This window comes from Anastrepha ludens, chromosome 3 (genome assembly GCF_028408465.1).
Source record: "Anastrepha ludens isolate Willacy chromosome 3, idAnaLude1.1, whole genome shotgun sequence".
Classification (NCBI taxonomy): domain Eukaryota; kingdom Metazoa; phylum Arthropoda; class Insecta; order Diptera; family Tephritidae; genus Anastrepha; species Anastrepha ludens.
The window spans coordinates 47,360,692-47,380,061 of NC_071499.1; the positions used below are offsets into that span (position 1 = coordinate 47,360,692).

Genomic DNA, 19,370 nt, shown 5'->3' on the forward strand with positions numbered 1-19,370 from the left:
CGAGTAAAGACAGGCAAAAATTCATCCCTCGCCTTTTCAGCTCTTGCTTGAGGCCAATTTTGCAACATATCTGGTGTTCTCGGATATTATATTCCGGAGTAGACCACAAATTTTCAATAACATTAATGTCTGGTGACCTCGGTAGTCTAGCGTAAGTGCCTGCCATCTCAGAGATTGTGGGTTCAAATCCCACGTGAAGCGCGGTCCACGCACTTTTCCAAGTTTGCCTACTTTCCCTCTTTCTAATAATTTTCCATCCCAAAAAACATTTTCAAAAACTCACTCCCCAAACCCAAACTTATCCTTTCCACGCTCACTCCCCACAATTGTCTGCGCATTATTTGCATGTGGCTGCTAAAACAAGCAAAAACAAAGAAAAACACACAGTTACACATTGCATCAATGTCGCCAGCAAGAGGAAGCTGGAAACCGCGGTAATAGCGCAGACCCATCAACTTTAGCGAAATCCTCCTCCATATGTGCGATCCTTCCGGCGGAAAAATGTAAAACACAGATGGCGCTCCAAGCAGTAAGAAGGCGTTGTTCCTAAGTTTAGAACTGGTAGTAACGGGTGATCAATCATGAGGTGCTTTTTTCAATAGTTAAAAAAAAACAAAAATGTAACTTATGCTCAAAACCTTTATTTATCATTTGAAAGGACATTCTTTGACATTTACTTTTTGAATATGACTTCATTCAAATGTTGGCCGCAACTACGCTTAAGGTGGTCCATTCTGAAGGTCCAATTTTCAATCACTCGTTCGAGCATTTCGACTGGTATGTCGTGAATAACACGCGTAATGTTGGCTTCCAGAGCTTCAATCGTAGCTGGTTTATCAGCATAGACCTTGGACTTCACGAATCCCCAAAGAAAAAAGTCCAAAGGTGTGATATCACAAGATCTTGGTGGCCAACTCACAGGTCCTAAACGTGAAATCAGCTGCTCTCCGAAATGACTTCTCAATAAGGTCATTGTTTCACGAGCTGTATGGCAAGTGGCTCCGTCTTGTTGAAACCAAATGTCGTAGAGATCATTAGATTCAATTTCAGGTAGCAAAAAGTCCGATATCATGGTACGGTAGCGAACACCATTCACAGTTACGTTGCGGCCATCATCATTTTTGAAAAAATATGGACCGATGATTCCGCCAGCCCATAAACCACACCAGACCGTTGTTTTCTCTGGGTGTAAAGGTAGCTCTTGAATTTTGCTTATTTACGTAACCATTGAGCCAGAAATGCGCCTCATCGCTGAACAAAATTTTGTTCGAAAACAGCGGATCTTCTTCAATCTTTTCAAGAGCCCAATCAGCAAAACGGTGACGTGCAGGAAGGTCATTTGGCTTTAGTTCTTGTACGAGCTGTATTTTGTATGCTTTTAAATGAAGATCCTTCCGTAAAATTGACCAAGTTGTTCCATACGACAGTCCAAGTTGCTGAGAACGGTGCCGAATCGATTCATCGCGGTTTTCACGTACACTCTCTGCTACTGCCGCTATATTCTCAATGCTTCTTGCTGGACGTGGTCCATTCGGTCGAGAATTATCCACCAATGAATTTTCGGATTCAAATTTGTTGATGGTATGTCGAATAGTGTTTAAGGCAGGCCGATTATGTTGACCATAATGCGGTCTAAGCGCACGAAAAACATTTGTCACAGAACGCTGATTTTCATAATACAGTTGAACAATTTGTAGACGTTGTTGCGGTGTGAGTCTTTCCATGATGAAATGCCAAACGCTGTTCAACAAATCCACGATGACAGTTTGCCACAACTCGCGCGCGATCTGTAAAAAAAACGCAAATGAAAAAAACTCCTCTTAATTGATCACCCGTTAGTAGGCTACTCACCTACCCTGTCAGAAATGAAATGGATTAACGTAACCAACGCAAGACAAATGTCTTGTTGAGGCCCTATGCTCCCGAGAGGAGTAAACAAGCAGAAAAAAATGTCTGGTGATTGAGGCAGCAGCGTCGTCAAATGTGGGAAATTGTATATTAACCAGGATTGGACAATACTCGGCCAACCTCCCGGTCGGCAGGCGACTGACAGGCTGGCATTGCCTTGCTTCATTGTCGGCCTTAAGTTTTCCTTGTTTAGCTCCAAAGAACATGTTTCCAAGGCTTCAAACTACTCGAACTGGGTTATTATTGCAGATTAACAGACATTTTATATATATTTTGATTTAATTTAAATAAGTTTTAGATATATATTTTTGTGGCTGTGGTAGAGGCACACATACATATGTAAAACTTGAGTTTGAAAACCTTCGACGATAAAAGTTTTATATTGCATTAAAAATGACAATTGCCTGGTACGCATTAAGGGGGTAGTATGGTTAATTCGGTGTAAAACAAGCATATTTTTCGAAATTTTTTTTGTCGACACAGTTGATTTATTCAAAATTTTAAAATTACTTCATTATAAAGTCATATTTAAAGAATATTGTGTGACATTTTCATTGATTTTTATGAAGAAATGAGTTGGTGGCAGCGAATCTTCGCGGACGTCTCATAAAAAAGTTTTATTGCGGTGTCCCTCAGAACTCATTACTGGATCAACTAAAATCAAAAAACCAAATTGATTTCATCAGCTAATAAAGTTTCGCAGGTAACAACGTCGAATTTTTTTTTTTTTTTTTTTTTTAAATTTTTTAAAGCGCTTTGAAGTCAAAACACCGATTTTTCATAAAAAAAACTTGAAAACTTTGTTGTTTTAAAATATGACAAAATTTAAAAAAAAAAAAAACTCGACGTCATTACCTCGTGAATAAAGTAAAGAAACAAAAAAACCAAATTTGAAAAGAATCTGTGCAGTAGATATGAATCTACAGTGGACACCGACCGTAAAAAAGGCAAGTGTGAGAAAAACACGTTTAAAGTTCGCCGACCGCTCAAACCAGTCCAGCTGTCGCGTCACTAAAATAGTTGTAGCTGATGCTTTCCATTTAAATTCAACCGGGCTATTCGGGTCATGTTCTTCGATTTCGATGTAACTCAAATATGTTGTTCTCTGGTCAAAATAATGAGACACGTATTTTTTTGTTCGCCCGAAAAAAATTTTTTTCAAGATTTATCAGCCATTTTGTTTTTCGGCTGAAAATCGATTTTCAATTATGTAAGCAAATTTTTTTTTTAAATGATCATAACTTAGTCAAAAATGAACCGATTTTAATGATTTTGGGCTCAAAATGATCGTAATTACTTGCACAAGCGACTTCATGTACAAAGAATAGCAAAAAAATATTTGACAATTTTTTTATTTTGCAAACAAAAAAAAGTGAGAAATTTTTTCGAAATTCAATATTTCAAAAAGTGTATTTTTTTTTTTTTTTTAACTTTTTCCAAATTAAGAGGACACCTCAAACTTCAATTGAGCTGAATGCCCAGTAGCTAAAATGAGTTGTTTGTCAGTAATGAATTTTTCAGTAAAAAACCTGTTTTTTCGGCACAAACGTGAACTGCTCGGTGAATATCGACTCGAACTGTTCATATTGTGTGATATAACAAAGTACAGTAAGTGTTTTATAGTTTTTTTTATTCTGAGATGCTGTATTGTTAAAAATATTTCATCCACATAAGTCATCGAAAAGGAATATTTTCCACTTTACGTACAATAAGTGTACAAAGAAAAACTATTACAAACAAGAAACATTTTAATATCGCTTATATGTAACTTACTAAATCACGTGAATATCAACTTTACCTAAATCATAACGGTTATTTGGCAATTTTCCACATATGTTCACAAGTTCTTGCCATGTACATTTTATTTTTTTTGTTTCTTCCAATTTCATTTTTCCACATATGAGTTTCCCGAATACCTTTGTATACTGGCGCTTTCTTCCAGATGTTTTTTTTTACAATCCGAAAACTCTCTAATTCTTCATTTGGTATAATAAGATGTTTTATATTCGGAGTTTTGTTTTGAACGATTTCAATGAATGTCTCTGCAGATTGAATATACTGTGTTTCATCAGCACTTAAATTGTGCCTCGTCGCAAAGTGTTTTACTAGTCCCCCTATGCCATCGCACGCGCCTTTGCCGTGTCCTGTCGCAGAAAACAACCATTTCATTTGAAGCTTCGATGTTTTAAATTCATGAAACTGGAATCGATTCTTAAAATGACTAGCCGCTCCATCAGAAATTATTGTCATACTCCGCGTAATAATTTTTGGAAATCTTTTCTTCAAATCATGTAAAATTTTGTCAATTGCCAACAATGCATGCACTGAATCGTGAGTTAAATCATCACTAATGACGACATAGCTTTCGGTGCTTTGGCCAAAATAGCATACTGCAGTGAAAATAGAAACTTGTTTCGATTTCCAGTGGTATGACTGTACTTCATTTTTAACAATCACCGACCAATTTTCCGCAAAATCTATGTGTAATATTAAATGAGATGCATTTTGTTTTGAGAGTTCTTTTTCTTGTGCTATTCCATTTTGTTGAATTTTTTTGCACTGAAGGTGAGTATTTACTTTTAACGTCCATTGAGACAATGTTTTGATAAAGATTTCTATTGAAGTTGTCTTTTTGATGAGATCATTACCTTCCCACACAGCGAAAGTTATGTCTTCTTGGACTTCGTCTTGAAAATAATCGGTAATTTTTTCGACTATTCCATTGACTCCCGGGCATTCATCGCATTCTTTAAATACGCATGCATCGCTGTTTACTGAACAGACTCCGGCAGAAAGGACGATATTACGCAAATTCAAAACTTCGACACCATACCTATTTAAGCAATTCTTCAGGCCCACTAATAGTAATTCAAAATTAGTGCAATAAATGCACAAACAAACTTGCTTCATAGGTGAAAGGACAACCCATTTCGGTCGGAGAGTGTAAAATTTGGAATGGCCGATTTTAAAGTCCGGATTGTCGCGCTTGAACAATTGATACGCTTCATTTATAGTACGAGACATGTAACGTTTTACCTTCGCAACTTTTTCACAATTTTCATAGACATTAATTGTATCATTTTTATTCGGACTTTGAGTGGAGCAGTCAAGATCATCATTCAAATAATAGTCAAGCGCTACTTTTCGTGCATTTTCATCAATTGAATGTCCCAAATATGGATCAGGTAATTTATAATTCCCTTTGTCATCAACAATTTTCTTTGCTTTTCTTAGCATATAATCAGTAACCTGAGGCCATTTCGATAGAACTAGAGTCTTAGGAATTTGGCAAATAGGCGCGATTGACAACAGTCTAACCTTTTCCAAGTATGACGAACAATTTTCGAGACTTGAACCAAAATTCTCGAACCATTTTACACAAAGTTCACAATCCAGAACCTCCAACGTCGACAATTCATATTTTTCATTTTCTGCTACGTCATACAATTTTTTTAATTTAGATAAAAGCCGTGAATTTTGTATTTCCGCTATTTCCGTGTGTTTTCTTGCCACATACTTTAAACGACACCTAATGTCCACTTCGCTCAAAGTTTTCAGAGGTGACACCGTTGATTTATGAATGTCAAGTTCAGCGTTTAATTTCTCTAGGCCTTGTGGGTCTGCCTGAGGGACATACGATACGTCAGATGTGTTGCTGCTGAATAGCGACGAGCCACTGTTCTGCGCTAGCACATATGGTAACAAGTCTTCGGATGGTTGCGGTTGTAGTTTTTCTGCTTTATTTTGTTCAATTTTGTCCTGCAACTTAGAGAAGCAATAATTGCAAATTTTGTCTTCAGGGTCGACAGGTGTATTCGGGAACAATGATTGCAGTTCTTGCGCCATACTCCCCACTTTCTTGAATTGATTTTTTGTTTTCTCGTAAACATGTTTTCTATGATTGCTTTGAAAATCTTTGCATTTTTGTTTTTGAAAATATGAGTTGGCTGGCATCTCAATATCGATTATAGGTGAATCTGAAATACAAGGGTTTACGTCATTTGAGAAAAAGTTGTCAATATAAAGTCGTTACAACGACTTTGAGGATTATTTATTGTCGACGTAAATACATTCGAAAATATATATCAAAACACAGTTTACGATGTCAATCAATACACGAAGGTTATGTTTGATGTCATCGAGTCTGTAAGGCAATGAGACTATACAAACAGACTCGAAGAGGACACTAGAGGACGCTTGCGGAAGTTCAAAAAAAGCGCGAGAATTCAATTTTTTCTAAACGCATTTAGAAGTTGATATCACAATATTTAATAGTTAATAATAAAATCATTAAGAGCATCAGTGTGGATATTATTTTTGTCAATATTTACCGAGCAGTTCACGTTTGTGCCGAAAAAACAGGTTTTTTACTGAAAAATTCATTACTGACAAACAACTCATTTTAGCTACTGGGCATTCAGCTCAATTGAAGTTTGAGGTGTCCTCTTAATTTGGAAAAAGTTAAAAAAAAAAAAAAATACACTTTTTGAAATATTGAATTTCGAAAAAATTTCTCACTTTTTTTTGTTTGCAAAATAAAAAAATTGTCAAATATTTTTTTGCTATTCTTTGTACATGAAGTCGCTTGTGCAAGTAATTACGATCATTTTGAGCCCAAAATCATTAAAATCGGTTCATTTTTGACTAAGTTATGATCATTTAAAAAAAAAATTTGCTTACATAATTGAAAAAATCGATTTTCAGCCGAAAAACAAAATGGCTGATAAATCTTGAAAAAAATTTTTTTCGGGCGAACAAAAAAATACGTGTCTCATTATTTTGACCAGAGAACAACATATTTGAGTTACATCGAAATCGAAGAACATGACCCGAATAGCCCGGTTGAATTTAAATGGAAAGCATCAGCTTCGAAAATAATTCGAATTTTGAAAAATCCTTTTAGGGAGATATTTTTGAATAGTTAAACTATAAAATTTTGAAAAAAAAAATTTTCAATTTTTTCAAATTTCTAGACTAGAATACCCCCTTAATACTTCCATCCCAATTTATTAGCAATGCTTTCGCTATACAACTTCACTATTTGATAGCATTAGGCAGCAAGCCATCGCCCCGCAGCATTACAAGTAGATGGCAAAATATTTTCAAGGAGACATGACTACCTCCGCATTACACTTCATCGGTCTTTCATGAGTCCTACAAATGGTTGTTTGTGAGGAGCTTTTTCATGGCAGAAATACACTCGGAAGTTTGCCATTGATTGGCGAGGAACGACCGCTATTAGAAAAAACGTTTTCTAAAACGGAGACTCGAACCTGGGACAGTAACGCACCAAACCTTTCGTCTATGATGACCGCCGTTCGTTTTGTATAACATTTTATATCAGTGCATTTTTTCTATGCAAATTTAGTTGTACAATTGAAAACGGTGGCGCCACAGAGTAAATATATAAAAAAAATATATATATTAGGTATATACGTAGGGGAGTAATTATATTTACCAATAGGAAAGATTTAGTGGTAGCATCAGGAACATTTTTTTCCTTGTTTTCGGGTCATCATTTCATCACGTGAGTCAACAATTTTCCTCAAATAAAAATCACTAAAAGAATTAGTTAAACTATTCATATTCCATCGGGCTTACATGAGTCGAAGCCATTTTAATTACTTTGAAACAATATTTTTTTATTTTATTTCTATTCTTCAAGTACTCGTATGAATCACATAGAGTGCGTACAAAAAGCAATGAATATGTGGTTATGTACGTATGTATGTATGCATATGTAAATAAAATAAATAAATTGTAAGCACCTCATAGAGTAACTATAAAATGTTGTTCGTACAAATTGCGCTGGTTAAGAAGCCTCGTTATTTGAGAAGCTGAGCTCATTCACTTACTCACTCACCTTAGCAATAAATGAGCATTGCCCCAGCACTTACCCGATCTTCTTCAAGCCTAGAGCATTTCTCTGGGGAGTACACATTTGTATGTATGTGGATACATACACACATGCACGCCACTACATGATATGGAAGTATACTTATATGGGTCTACATACATAAATGGCTACGGATGCATTACTGAAAATTAATTGCAGCCTATTATACAATGAACGGTAACTACCGGTCGGTAGGCTGGCTACGGCAGGCGGAAAGAGGGATCCAAGTGGGTACTTAGTTATCGTTTTTACAGTTAGTAGCATTTATTTTTTTGCTTTTCATTACTGTTTTATGACATGTACGTAGCTGAGCCAACTGTGCGTGTGTACTGTTTGCGCCACTATCAATCTGAATCATTTACACCTTGTCAGATTGACATGCACTAATTCAGATACTCGTTAAAAATCAGTTAAATACTGAATACCTCATAAATATGTACTTATTGAATATTCACACGTAGATATAAATAAATTCGATGTGTAGGTGTGCGAAGTCTAGGCTTTTAGTGCTTAAGTACGAATATGAACTTGGGCCTTTGCTGTGTACCTATGTGTTAATATTGCCAGGTATGCATTTATAGTACAAAATAATAGCAGCGCGACATATTGCAACGTTTTGAGCAAATTTAAGAAAATAAAATAAAATCAACCAACAAGTTTTTCTAAAAATTTCAAAGTTTTTAGTTAAAATTTTTAACCTTCATCTTGGCGTTCTATACATAGGTTAGGTTCGGTAGTGATGGTTGCCCAGGGAGTGGGCCCACTTGGACGAAAGAAGTTTGGTTCATCCTTTGTGATACCATTGCAAGAGGGGGAAAAAAGATGAAGGAAAAAAGGACGCAAGGGAAAAGGATCGGGAGGATTGAGTGTTTGTGGACTAAGAACGGTGACTAGTCTGCGGTTGTGTTAACCTCTTTATGCTGTTGATGTAGTTCATCAGATTTTTGTTATCAAGATCTGCTATATCAGCAGGCGCAGAAAAGAAGTGAGAACCAAGAAGCTTGAATTTTAGTCCCGCGAGAGCTGGGCAGCTAAGGAGCAGGAGCTGAGATGATTCCTCCATACAGCTGACGCAAAAAGGAATCGAAGTAATTCCGAGTCTCACGGCATGTATACCCCGCGGACAGTGCCCCGTGAGGATGCCCACGAAATTTGAGAGATGAGATTTTGTTATCCTCAGAAAATCCCTCGAACGCCTCACATCCAAACGTGGCCAGAAAAACTTCGTGACCTTACACATTTGTGTACTTGCCGAGCGCTCGCTGAGTTGGTGCAAAGCCCATCCTTCCAGGAGTATAGCGCAGGTTGTCAAGGGGATACCGATTATCTCCTTTCGCGGGCACACTACCTCACAGGTCTCTTGTCTGGCCAGCTCGTCGGCTTCGCAGTTTCCAGCAATGTCACTGTGACCAGGTACCCAAATTATCTTTATATCGTAGAATTCTGATGCAATCGAGAGAGAGACCAGGCATTCCCTGACCAGTTTCGAATGCACCCCAATAGAGCCTAGGGCCCTAATTGCCGCTTGGCTATCGTTGTTACTATCTTAATAGTTATTACGCAAGTAAGTAGCCAGTCAGCTGCTTCTTTAATTGCGGCCACCTCTGCTTGGAACACACTGCAGTGATCCGGTAGCGTGAATTTGAGTTTGATGGAGAGCTCTTTGCAGAATACTCCTCCTCCAACCCTACCGTCCAGCCTCGAGCCATCCGTGAACAGGTTAACTAGGCCCTGTCCCCAAGTATTGTCCCCGGTCCACTCTGCCCTTTGTGGAATATGGGTGTAGAAAGTTCCGCTTGGACTAAGCGAGAGCACACACTGATCCGTTGACGAGGGGATGAGCACTCTATACATGCGTAAAGGTTTTATATTTCAGATAGCTATAACCCATAGAGTTTTAGGCCATGTAAAACTTAATTCATTTCAGTGACCAAAATTGTGTTTTCTCTCCTGAAATTTGAACCTGTTCTTTTTTTTTTGTTGAAATTTATCGTTTTCCGACCTAATCCTAGCACTATTTATCATATATTTGTAAGTATTGCAATATTTTGGGAGAATCGATGTCCGAGTTTAGCTTTGTTGTCATAAAGTAATAAATAAATAAATAAATAGCGGGTGTATATGAGTAAAAATACTTATTTTGTTTAATTTCTGAGTAATTTTTTCACTCCGTTCGACTTTTGTTGTGCTCGACACAAGGCGCATTCATTAAAGGCGATGGCACTAGACCAACAACACTGTTCTGTACGTTTGTTTGTCAAAGCAAAGTATTGAGAAACTAGAAAGCAAATAATGAATTCGCCTTGTTTCAGTCTGAGCTGACAGCCACATGGATACGGCGAAAGAAAAAAACAACTCATCTGATTTTAATAGATTCGCCTTGTCTCGACACAAATAAGCTTTTGGCATTGATTACACAGTGCCCTTGTTAATATTTTCCTTTTGGTTTCTTGGTGGTAGCATACGAAGCAAGATCATTTAGTTTTGTATGCTCCTATTTGCCATTATTTAGTGTCTCAATACTTTTCCAGCCTAGCATTCTATAGCTCTTCGTGTAGGAAAGAATGAAAAAACTCGAGCTATTCTTGCCATTTCAGCATTTATAGCATGAATAATTTAATAACAGTTAAAATAGTATTTGAATTAAATTCATCAAATCTGGAGATGAATTGTTTGTAAAAATAAAATTAGTTTTGTTTTGCTGTCTTGTGCCCTTCCTCCAAATTTTTTTATGTACAAGAAAACACCCGACAACAGCATGAGGAAAAAAAATTGCGAAAACCCGACGCGATTTTTGAGCCACTTAAAATTTACACTTTTTCTCTCCTTTTTGACCGGCTCCAGTGGGATCCACCAAGTGTAGCCAAATCCTTCTCCACCTAATATTTCCAACAGGCCTTGATCTTCCTCTGCTACCACTAGCTGGTACCGCATCGAATAATTTCAGAGCCGGAGCGTGTGTATCCATTCGGATGGTATGATCTTACCAACGAAACCACTGGATCTTTATTCGCTATGAATGTCTATGTCGTCGTATTTCTCATTACAGAGGAGGATGATTCCATATGTAGAAGTTCACACAAGTGACTAGCACGATTCTTCTGCACTGCATATGGTTCAAACAGCTCACAACTTCCGCGCTTCGCTCAAGTATGATATCTTCTGGGCAGCTTCCGAATATGCGTTCGAGGGTGAGCTAATGTGAGAAGGCGAAGCAATCCGGGATATCTGGTTGTGCGCTGGGTTTGGGATCCGTCACGTAAAATACCCCTTCGAATGAAAACTAAAACAAAGCCTCGGATGAGAAAACTTACTCTTTATTGTATCGAAATTCAATGGGCTATAAAACTGTGTACTCGAATTTTTTCTAAAAATTCTGAGTTACATCCCTTATTGGGCGTTTGGCCGAGTTCCTCCTCCTATTAGAGGTTAATGTTGTTCCAAAAGTGGACGGACCCACAGTTTTAAGCCGAACTGCAGATAGCTTTCTATGAGGAGCTTTTTCATGGTAGAATAAACTTTGGGGTTTGCCAATGCCGGTCGGGTGGCGACCTCTATTTGAGACTTTTCTATCATTTAGTGTTTCATTCACGGCGGTTTGAATCTATGCACTTTTGAATGGTAGTCACGCACTAAAATGTGAAATTTTAATGAGAATTTATTGAATTTTTTCATAATATACATTTACAAAATGTTGGAAAATTGGATTGATATGGGGTTTGTACGAAAATTAACTATATTTTTATTAAAAAAATATAAATATTGTAGATTTTCTTCATTCAAAACCGCTTTATTTTTCCTATTTAGTGAAAATTTATTCAAAAACAAAAATTGGATGGTTAGTTTTGTGCCACCTTGTATATATTAAAAGTGCAAGTTTTTGTAATTTAAAATTGATGCTACGGCAAAATTTGAACTCACTTGTGACAATTTTTGTTTGACGTTGCTAAAAATTTTTTTTATATGAAAAAAAAAGCGAAAATGCGCAACAGCGTCAACAAAACCGAATTGCAAAAAATCAACGCAAATTCTGAGACACTTGAAACTTTGCAAATTTTATATAAAATAAAGTGTGCTATAAAACTGTATACCCAGGAATTTTCTTAAAATTCGAACTAGGTTTGAAAATTTTCGAAAATTTGTTGAATTTTGTAAGGAGTTTAGCCAACCAGCTAATATACATTTCCTTATAACAACAAATTTTTTTTAGTTTTGTGCAAAGCTTGAAATTTGGAGTTATGTGGCTTTTATCGCACTATAAACACTATTTAAAAAAAAAAAAAAATTTTATAAATCAATTAAAATTCCAAACTTGCCAGTAGTTGCATGTTATTATTTTGGCCGCCACTGTATATGCATCTAAGAATAAAAATATTAATTACACAGCTGAATGCCATGGCATTACGGTTAATTTACAATCAGTGGCTAAACTGTTATTAGGCCAATTATTTGGTTGCGGTTTTCCAGCGCACTTATTGTAGTAGAATTTTATGTATGTATGTATGTAAGAAATTGCATTTGCATATAGATACCAGTAACTTATAATATACATAATGGTTAACACGATTTTTGCAACACACCTATTTTTTCCAACTGGAAAGCTGTTTATCGATTTAATAGGTAATTAAAAGAATTACATTGTCTTGAATCAATTTGCGTTGTGATATAAAAAGTTTATTTCATTTAGGTCGTTTCCGTTCAGCTGCTTGATACTTATATACAAGTATACGTATACACTACTACATACATATAGTAAATATATACATATGTGACGCTCAGTAAAAGGGAACATTCACTAACCGTCAGCGGCAAGGCCTTTCACCAATTAGCGATCGCAAATTCTTTGGCTCTACATTCAAGGAGTCAATCGGCAAATGCTGTATAGATACATACGAAACTTAACCCTTTTTATGCGGTTGTTGGATAAATAGTATTATTATTTTTATTGATTAAAATAAAGGGTGCTTAAGTTTCAAGGGCCGGTGTTGGTTTAGAATAAAATACAATTTTTTTTTTTAAATTATTCTCATTTATCTTTATTATGATAATATTTGTATGGCTCAATTACGTATGGAAGAAAATATTGCCCAAATGGCCGCCGCGGCCTCGGCGGCACACCTCCAAAGACCACCAAATGCAAATAGTTCCTTATCTAACGGGTGGTTAAGTTTCAAGGGCCGGTGTTGATTTTGAATAAAATACAATGTTTTTAGGAAATTATTGTCATTTCTGTTTGTTATGATAATATTGGTGCAGCTCAATTCCGTGTAAAACAAAATATCGGCCAAATAGCCGCTGCGGCCTCGCGGCGCACCTCCATTCGATGGTCCAAATTTTCGATGACGCTGAGGCATAATTGAGGTTCTTTGCCGTTAATGTGCCGAATTATCTCATGTTTTAGCTCTTGAATTGTTGCTGGATTATCGACGTACACATTTTCTTTCAAATAACTCCAAAGAAAGAAGTCCAACGGTGTCGTTGACGTTTAGGTGCGGTTCACATTCAACATCGACCCTTTATAATTAAAATTACTGGTTAATCTAATGTAATCACACTAGCTACTACGGCTATCGAATGATATTCTGCGGCTGAAATGCGGCTTGAAATCTGAGTCTGAGAACTAAAACGAAGAATAAATGGGAGGTATTTTTTTTTTTTGACGAAAGGTCTCTTAAAAATATTAAAATATTAAATATCTCGTAATCTTACCTTGCACCAATAGGTACACTTGTAATATTCATATTTACGAGATATCTGTCACTACGGCCAGATGGCCAAGAAAATATGGGATTTATTTTATATTTTTTCAATTCAGCTCTTTGCATGCGAGCTGGTCGCCAAAGGTGTACTTATGAAGGTAAATTCCATAAGAACTCCACACCTAAAATTCCTAAGAGATGTTCTATCTAAGTAGCTGTTGCCTTTAAAATTTAAAATATGCGCTCCAAGTAGAGTGGAGATGTCCCTTTTTCTCCTTTATTTCTCGCTGCTCAGTTTTCAGAGTATCCAAACCCTCTGTTCTAAATGGGTTAAGGAGCGAAATTTCAGTATGTTTCTCAACAGTTCAGCCAAGACATTTCAACAACATGGGCAACATTCTTGCCACACATTCCCTCGCATAAAGAGAAACACATACATACACATAAGTGTACATAAGAGCACAAAGTTATGCTTGAAAACAAAGGAAAGTCAGTCAGTGAAATGTAGATGAATGCAACAGCCTCCAACTGCATTCAGTAGCAAAACAAGGAAGTGTCTTAGCCAAGTTAAGTCTTCCTTGAGAATGGCGTTTGTTTGGTTCGTGAGACTGTAATAGGCTGTAAAAAAGTAGGGACGGGCAGCATCAAAAGCGGATGACGTCTCGAACGACAGTAACAAAAGGAAGAAATGCTTTTAAGAGCAACAAGAACAATCAGGCAAGAAACTCAACCAAAAACAACAAGCGCATAGGAATGCATGTAGGTATGTATGTATGTGTGTAACTGCATTAAACAACTATACATATGGAGGTACTTACCATAGTCGTCAGAAAAAAGTGAGTGTATCGTACCGAAACTGGTTTAACCGCTTTTTGTGTTCTGCTCTGCTACGCGCCGGCAAGGAAAATGTTACTTGTTTCCTCCATCTACTCCGACTACTTGGCATAATGTTCGCTTGTTCTTGCATTCGTTGTTGTAGTTTTTTTTTGTTTTTTATTATATGCACACACATACATAGGTACACTATACGAGTATGTATCGATGTCGATGTCGAAGTTGCTGTTGATATGTTGATGTTGTTTATTGTAGATGATGTTGAGTTTGCAACAATATTATTTTGCCGATGATGTTGCCCTCACTTGCAATGTTGCTGCTGCATTAGAGTTTGTCGTCTTCAACTCACTGACTTCTTTCTGATCTATGTTGGAGTATGTATGTATGTAAGTATGTGGTTAAGTTGCTGTTGCTTTTTGCCACTCTTTTGGCGTCTTACTCATCATTAGCATTAACCACACAACCGCTGCCAATAATAACAACAACAAAAATGTTAACAATCTCAGCATCAGTAGCACTGGAAGTCTGGCACAACAAAAGCTTCGAACAATCTTTATGATTCATGGCCTTAATTGTTGTTGTTGTTGTTGTTTTATTTTCCATTCTAGTTGATACTCGAGTTGAGGTTTAAGTATTATGATGCTTGTCGCGTTTAAACGTTTTTCTGTTACTCTACGCTGAGGGCTTTGACTTGTGTTCACCTTCCATAGTTTTTGTGTTCTTTGTCGGTTGAATCGCTTGACTGCTGGCGCTAGTTGCAGCTAGACACAAAGTAATAATAAAAGTAAGTAATATCGATTGGATTATTAAATATCCAAGCACGTTAGAGTTGAGGCACATTAAAGATACCCGCAAATTATTAAATATTTTCGAACATCAATTGCAACCAGGGACTGTAGGATTTGCGGAAAATAATAATAGCAAATTTCTGAGCTCCATCGTATTTCCTAGGATTTCGAAAACATCTATGAATATTTTCAAAGGCTTTTAAAATAATATAAATTTTAAGACAAATATTCAAACACTCCCTGAAAGACAAAAAATGAAAGGCAAAAATAGTTTTTAATTTTTTTGTCTAAGAATACATTTGCTGATTTTTTCTGTTATTCACTGAACTCATTGTATGTATTGGAATTCCAGGTACACGGGTATCAAGGAAAATCTGTTAAAGGTGACATCAGTAGACTGGCCGATTTGATTTGATTTCTTTCACTGTGTATCAGGTCAGTCCATAAGTTCGTGTGCTTTTTAAAGGTGGTTTTAAAATTAATAAAACAGATGTTTAAAGTATTTATTAATCAATAATATATTTCTCTTCAATATTTACAATGCCTTCCCCACGTTTAGGCAAATTTTTAATTCCCTGCTCAAAAAATTTGTTGTCCTTGGAGCCAAAATACGCTTCGATATCCTTTTTATAGCTTCTTTTGAGGAGTAGTTCCTGTTACTCATATGGGATTGAAGTCCACGGAAAAGGTGATATATCAAGGTGCAATATCCGGAGCTCCCATCCGACCACGTTCAGCTTGCCTAATGTTTGCCTTGCGGTATGAGGTCTTGCGTTGTCGTGATGAAACAAAACTTCGCGTCTATTCTCTAAAGACGGTTGATTTTTGTTAAGTGCCTCATTCAGGTTTGATAGCTGATGGGAATAATAATCAGCAGTTATCGTCTGGTTTGGTTCCAGAAGTTCATAATAAACAATACCGGCCATATCCCACCAAATAGACAGGAGAATCTTCTTGGGGTGAAGGCCATCTCTAGGGGTCGGTTATGGTGTTTCATCTTTATCTAACCATTGGCGTTTGCAAACAGGATTATTGTAAAGGACCCATTTTTCATCACCAGTAACGGCACGGTTCAAAAAACTTTAATTTTCACGCCGTTGCAGCAGCTGAGAACACATATTCACTCTCTGCTGAAGGTTGGCGACGGAAAGTCTATGCGGAACCCATTTTCCCAACTTTGAAACCTTTCCCAACTGAACCAGGTGCCTGTGAACTGTTCTTCTATCCGCGATTAAAATCACTTGTTGAATGCCCAATATATCAAAGAAAATAGAAATAGTTCCGTTATATTCCGCGAATAATTTTTTGTATGCAAAAATCGTACAAAAGTGAAATTATGGGTAAAATTCGCACGAACTTATGGACTGACCTGATACATTACAGTGTTAGCAGAAAATGAAATGACGAAAAGTGGTTCCACTCGCATCATCATCGTTTGCATTTTACTCCAACGGCATATCTGCATGAATCGTGTTTTATTTTGTTTTTAATAAAGCTGATTTTTCGAGTGTTATTTTTTCGCTCTGAAATAGATATTTTTTATTGATTTTTTTTTTTATTACAATATTATTAGAAATAATCATTATTTCATGATTCCGATCAAAGTTCAGAGATACATCAGGCATTGAGGGTTCATTGAAAACAGTTAAATTTCCCGTCTTTATAAGGTAACTAACAAAAGCAAGTCTGTCAACCTGGCTACATAAAAGTGAGCTTAGGCAAAAGGTATGACCGCCGTGTATGTTTGAGCTAAATAACGTCTACATACATAAATATGAAGAATGTTTTTGTAATTATAAAAACTGCAATTTTTCTTTTAAAACTACTAAAAAAACAATTTAAAACTAATTTACTACCAAAACGCTACAATTAACGACTCAGTTTATCCATCAGCTTTTAAAAAGTGTGGCGCTCACCTAATCAAGTTCGTTAATAGCGCTCAACAGCGTTGCAAAAGTATTTATTTTGTTATCGGCAAATTGTTTTTTTTTTTTTTTATTAAATCCCCCTAAATTGGCTACTTCGATCACTGTGCGCCATGAGTCATACCCATTAAATGTATTGCAAAAGATAATAGAGTGCAATTTAGCGAAACTCATTTCAAAATATTAACAAACGATACCTTTTGTGTGATAAGATAACACTTTTATGTACTTGTAAGAGTACTTTTTCGTCAGCTGGTAGGTAAACACTGTACTGTGTAACTTAGCGCTGAGTTTTACTTTTATTACTTGCTAATACGAGCTGTAAAAGGCAAGTTAATAGAAGGTTGTTTTTCATATTTTTCGCTCAATAATGAAAATACAGTAAAATAATAATGCAAATGACAAATACCGAGGTTGCTACTGGAAAGATGGGCCTCGCGTCAACTCAGCGAGCGCTGGGCTAGTGCGCAAATGTGCAAAGTGGTGATATCCTTCTGGCCACGGGTTGGTCGAGAGAACTTCTAAGGCTAACAAAGCCACAGCTATCGAATTTGGTAGGTAGCTTCACCGGACACTGTCCGTTAGGTGTCAATGCGGTGAGACTTGGCATTGCTTCAAGCTCTTCCTGTCTGAAGGAAAAGGAACGGTGGCAGCCATTTAACCTAACCCTAACCTAATCTAAGTCAATACCCAAAACAATCTGCATTCGCTTGAACACATTTTCAAAACTCCTTTGCCATTCAGAAGTGGACACCTCCAAAGCGAGTTGTGTAAAAGCTTCAACAGCTTCTTCATGCGTTGACCTCGCATTTAATTTTTGATGGTCAGAAACAAAAAGAAATCAGTAGTTGTCAAATCGAAATTGCAAGGCGGATTATCCATTAATTTGATCTGTTGAGTGTTCAGAAATTCTCTTGTGTCAGTCGATACGCGAGAGCTCGCATTGCTTTGATGAAGGATGATCATTCGTCTGCGGCGGTTGGTTTTCCGTAATTCTTCGAAAACTTCTGGCAAACAACTGGTTGTGTGTCACTCAGAATTTATTGTTTTAAGTTTCTTTAGTGGTACAGTTGCAATATGACCAGCTTTTCGGAAAAAACAGGCGACTATTTGCTTTGAGGTTCTTCTTAGGCGAATACTTTTCCATGGATTAAGCTCGACTTGAAACATTTATGCTGTCGATTGTTGTTTCGTTTCCACCTCATGTGCATAGATATAAGATGCGTCTGCTGTTACGATGTCATAGACGTGCTTTGTACCACCGCGGGTGAATTTCTTCAATATTTCTTTACGCCGACCGCCACGAGTCCTTTTTTGCGCATTTGACATGGGATGGGTAAAAACAATATAGGATAAGGATTGGATAAGGTTGGAGTGGAATGAGATAGGAAAAGACATATATTTATGTTATAAATTGTTAGATACAACGTGGTTTGACAGTATACTCGTAGTGTACTTAGGATATCATAAAATATCATAAGAAGAGATGATATGATTGAATATGGTTAATTAGGAAGAGAAGAGTAGGATACGAAGCAATAGAAGAGGATAAAATCAAATAAAATGTGATGGGTCAGCACAAGATAGGGTTGGCTTAAGTTATATACAGTAACTCACAGCTTATTTGAGGCAGCCAAAAAAATTATTAAAATATCAAATATATTTTATGGTATTTTCATTACAAAAAAAAATCTTATATTTTTTTATCGTTAAATAACAAAAAATAACGAAAATGTGCCTTCATAAGAAAGATATGGCAAATTAAAATAATTCAATTACAGTTCTGAGGTCACAGCTTAAATGATGCACTTAATTAAAAGTATTCAAAAAACATAAACACATAAATATTTCGATTTCATGATTACGGCTAATACTTAGTGGGGTATCCCCTTTGATTCAGAACAGCTTTTAATCGGGAACTCATAGATTCTACAAGTTTTGCTGTATAATCGGAACAAATTTTATCCAATTCTTCCTGTAGTGGCCGTTTCAGCGCAGAAGCATTAGAAATATTGTGGTTTCCTATTTTATTTTCCAGCAGTAACCACAAATTCTCAATAACATTGAGATCTGGACTCTGTGCAGGTGTCTGTATTACATGTGGGCAGTTCCAGAAAAGCCAAGATTTTACAATACCAGATGTATGCTTAGAATCGTTGTCTTGGTAGAACCTAAACGAAACCCTAATGCTCGTTTTGTCCGCACTTTGTACTAAATTATCTTTTGGCAGATCCAGATATATCTCTTTATTCATATTTCCTTCGATAAATGTTAAATTTCCGACGCCTGAATAGGACATGCAACCCCATAGCATCACACC

General features: G+C 36.6%; 1 protein-coding gene across 7 annotated transcripts in view; it reads left to right on the top strand.

Moving 5' to 3' along the window:
• LOC128857891 (mucin-5AC) overlaps nucleotides 1–19,370 on the top strand; it is a 141,986-nt gene that overhangs the window by 13,500 nt on the left and 109,116 nt on the right. The window contains exon 2 of one of the 7 annotated variants that reach the window (XM_054093707.1): nucleotides 15,478–15,560. The exons of the other annotated variants lie outside the window; for them this stretch is intronic. The gene's annotated coding sequence lies outside the window, so the exon portion shown is untranslated. The remainder of the gene's footprint in view (nucleotides 1–15,477; nucleotides 15,561–19,370) is intronic. 7 annotated transcript variants of the gene reach the window in all.